The sequence below is a fragment of the Ipomoea triloba genome, chromosome 8 (genome assembly GCF_003576645.1).
Source record: "Ipomoea triloba cultivar NCNSP0323 chromosome 8, ASM357664v1".
NCBI classification, from domain to species: Eukaryota; Viridiplantae; Streptophyta; class Magnoliopsida; order Solanales; family Convolvulaceae; genus Ipomoea; species Ipomoea triloba.
In genome coordinates this window covers 16,235,490-16,239,898 of record NC_044923.1, presented here as the reverse complement: position 1 = coordinate 16,239,898, position 4,409 = coordinate 16,235,490, and the positions used below count along the sequence as shown (strand labels likewise).

The 4,409-nt window shown below is 31.3% G+C and overlaps 1 long non-coding RNA gene across 1 annotated transcript; it reads right to left on the bottom strand.

The window, feature by feature from the left end:
• Window positions 1-3,148: 3,148 nt before the first annotated feature.
• LOC116027405 lies at window positions 3,149-3,929 on the bottom strand. Its single transcript, XR_004099969.1, has 3 exons — window positions 3,791-3,929; window positions 3,301-3,431; window positions 3,149-3,217 (listed from the first exon to the last, which is right to left on the bottom strand). It is a non-coding gene; the product is annotated as an uncharacterized LOC116027405 (long non-coding RNA).
• Window positions 3,930-4,409: the final 480 nt, after the last annotated feature.

Below are 4,409 nucleotides of genomic sequence, written 5' to 3'. Positions count from 1 at the left end.
TTTGCACAAACTGTTGTCCTTTGCTATAAATTAGTGGTTTTGTTGGTCTTAGACTCTTCTTAACACTTATTCACACTTTTAGAAATTATTAATCCCTGAAACATTTAGTACATACATTTCACAAATGGCAAATATTGCTACTTGCTCATATCAGCTTCAACAAAATGATTGTTCTTCTGATGGTAACAATTCATTTTGGGATGAGGTATATCTATCACCACTAAGGGATAGTGAACCTCTTCTAAGTAGAGATCTTCTTCCAGGTGGAAATAATGTCAGTACTCAACCACAATGTACTGAAACTATTGGTAAGGTTTTAACATTTTGTAGGTAACTCTTGTTTTAATAATTAATAGTTTTTAACAAGTTGTTTGTAAATGCAGGTGTTTTAGCTACAAATCCTGTTGATGTATTTGATAGTGTTGATTTAATTGTCGAGGAAGATAATACAGCTGCAAAGATAGATTTACCAAATTTAAATCTAAATATCTTTATTAGAAGAAAAAGGACAAAAAAAAACTTATCGTGACCCTAATACATTAAATTTAGAATTGCTTTCTAAATATTTTTATATGACCGTTGATCAAGCTGCAGATGAACTACATGTTGGTCGAGCAATTTTAAAGAAAAGGTATAAAGAATTAGGAATTTTGTTCTGGCCTCAACGAAAACTCGTGAGTTTGGAGAGGTTATTAAAAAACGTCAAGGTAATTAAGTAATGCTTATTTATCAGCCTTATATTATTTAAGGAGAAATAACAAATTATTTTGTAGGAATTTGGCGGAATCCAAGACGAAAGCGAGCTAAAAAGAGTGATTGAAGAGTTGGAAGATAAGAAAAAATTGATAATACAAAACCCAAATGTTGAGTTGGGTGAGACAACAATAAGACTTAGAAACAAATGTGACAGGAATAGCTAAAAAAAAAAAGGTATAGAAACTTGTCATACTTTAATTCAACAATTCATAAGAGTTCGTTGCAAAGTCATACATTTCCTGATATTTCCGAATTAATGCCTGAAGAAATAGATGAAGTGTTAGAGTTTGTACAGAATGATTTTCCAGATTCCAATAATACAACATAAATTTATAATTATCATGCAATTATACTCTATATAATTCTATTTTTTGACCAATCTAAATTAGTTTGTTTGTGTATGGATTAACGATTTTAGGTGAAGGGAGGGAATTAGAAGTAATATTATGTGCAAATGTTTACAAAGTTTTACTGTTCATATGGATTTCACAAAGGACTGAAATATAACGAGCATATATTTTTTAAAAAAAAAATTACGATGTGTATAAATTTGATAGTATGTGTACCATTAATATGTAACAAATTAACTAATTTAACCCAATGAAACTTTAATTTCTTATTCATGGGCTTATGTTTTCTTGGTTTGTCCTCCCTTTCTCGAAAAATGCCAACAGTTTATTATGTATAAACATATTTTCCAGTTTTTTTTCAATATGTTGTTACTTTAACATTTGCTTGTAATTAAGGGTTCCAGTTTTAATTTATGGGACAAAAAAAAACTGTATATATGGTTACTTTAATATTTTACGTAATAATTATCAGAACCATTTTAAAATTATGTGTAAGCATATTTTGTTTTTTTAATATTTTCTTCTTTGAAGCATATAACTTTAAAAATATCTATATCATGCACCACTTGATATAGATTGTAAATTTTGTAGAATAAATAAAGTTTCAATTTAAACAAAAAAAAAGTTGTTTGTTGCAAGTTTAAATGATCGATAAGTTATTGATGTCGAAAAACACTTTGAAATGAAATACGAAAATACAAATAGTTTGTTAGGAATGGCGGAAATATGGCTTAACTAAACTGTTACCACATGTTTTCGAAACCCTTTAAAAATTCAACATTATTTTCTAGGTACATAATATGCATAGTATTCATTGGCTCAACCAATTTTAGGCTTTTTCCCTTTATCATTTGGTGGACTGCTTGCTTGCGAATCGTCTACACTGTATCCCGATAATTGGCTAAAATCAAGCCTTCTTTTCGTGGGATTTCCTAGCATCAACGATTGCCTAAACAAACCATCGTTTGAGTCAGCTAAGTCTAGCTGTACATCGTTGCACAGACACGCTACTGTATACTTTGTGCTTTGTTCACTGAATATGGTGTTTTTCTTGAGAGCAAACACAAGCCCAAGATTATCGAGTGTTTGTTGGAGCATAGCACCATCGTTTTCGCAGGTAGGTATGTTGGACGACGTCAGTAACAATAGTCGGTGCACCTCATGATTAAACATTGTTGCGCGTACACTTCCAACGTTATCAAATATTTCTATGTCCACCTTATACCTGTATATCAACAAAAACATAATATAAGTCATGCTATATTAGAATTTTAAGTATTAAGGAAACAACGAAGATATATATTTTGATACCTTTTGACAGTGATGCCATCAGTTTGTCCACAGTTCATGCAGTGGAGTTGTAAGCCTTCAGTTGAGTGGACTATTTTGTTGTAGTAATTGCAACCAACGTAGTAGTCGAAACCATCACGCTTAAGCAATCTAATNAAAAAGGGTAAGCGGGAAGGCTATGCTAAGAAAATTACGTGAGGTGTTTGATAGAATAAATAATAATTGTTTGATTATAGAATAATATAATGCAAACTATACTCACTTGTAATTGATGCACAATTAAACTAAGCCGTCATAATATGTACTTGATGATTTCATCGTAAACAACATTTTCTGTAAGATTTGTGCATGTCGATTCATCAAAATCGTTGCATATTACGATTTTCAAAGAAGCTGCAGTCTTTGCACGAGACATCACGACATATAGTTGACCATGGCTAAAAACAGGTTCCTTCAAGTNATAGATTGATGGTTAAATGTAAAAGGCGATTTGACATTCGACATACAGTTGAAATGAAATGTTTACTAACTTGTTCAAATCCAGTTTCAACAGATGAAAGGCATGTTTTTCGTTGCCTTATAGGGTCTGCCAATGCAAGCAATGAATCAAGGTAAGTCTTATCTACAATTTCCTTGTAGATGAGTTCAGAGTTTTTGTCCTTCCTATAAGAATAACCAATCACTATTATCATGGTCAAATAACTGGTATATTCTACATAAGTGACAAGGAATTAAAAAATACCAATCAGTAAGGACTTTTGCAACGTGGCCAACAGGATCAACTTCAATTGATGTGTTATATAGTGTACTCAGTGACAACCCTAATTAAACACAAATGTCAAGTATGTAATATAAAAAGTAGAAATTATTTAATGCACTCGTTGGAAGAACATAACAATATTACCTTGGAATGCATTAACGTTCAATCCTTCAGCAAGTATAATGGGGAATTTCCCTTGCCGAAGTTGTAATTCAAGTTGAACCCCTTGGTTTACAGCAAACGTTCCCCAAAGTGTTAGCATAATAGGCTTCAATCTATAAGTGAAATTCGAAACATAATATATAAACAAAATGATAACATATAACAAAGTAAATAATTGTTATATAAGTAAGGCAAGAAACGGGTTAAGATTTATACTCTTCGTTCATGACAACAAAATCATGAACATTTTGTTCGCCATTTTTGGTCACCACAATTTGGTGTGGTAACTTGTATATAACAATCGCCATAATGCCTATAGTTATACAAAAGAAGCAACTAAATTGATGATGCATAAATCAAGTGTTAACCATAAAATAATAATAATAATAATAATAATAATAATAATAACAATAATAATAATAATAAGGAACTAAACAAATCTAAAAGACAATGAAATAAAGAATTGACTTACTTATTGGTCGGCGAGATAAAAAATAGTCAAAAATATGGTGAAATGGGCTCAGATGAGCCTGGACATGTCCAGATATGTCAATTGCCTCATTAGGACTAAGTTTTTGAATCATAGTACTTCTCGTTATATTCCAAATATTCATGTACTTTGGATCAGGTAAATTTGAAAAACCTACGACAGCTTTAACCGATGCATTAGATATAATATATGTAGAAGACACTTCGAGTCTTTTATCAACCGTCCCATCAATGTCTTTGTCATAAAACATTGCTTGCACTTTGTTACCCTGAAAGAAGTATCAAATACGTACATATATGTTAACGAAATGTAATTATATTTGACATAAAATAAGATAGGGACATCTTAGAACATTAATACCGAGGCCTAATATTTGTGATCAATTTAAAAACTTACAGCCTCATCCTCCAATATTATGGGTTTATATTTCTTTCCTGGTGTTCTCCTTGATTCTTGTGTATTAAGTTTTTGTACCACTACAACTTTGCACCGCCATCGTGGTAACTCAGTAGTAACATCAGGTATCAACACTAGTCCCTCCATGCTGTACACAATTAAGGAAATTTAATACTGTTAGTCGCGTATAAAATTGTTGTCATTA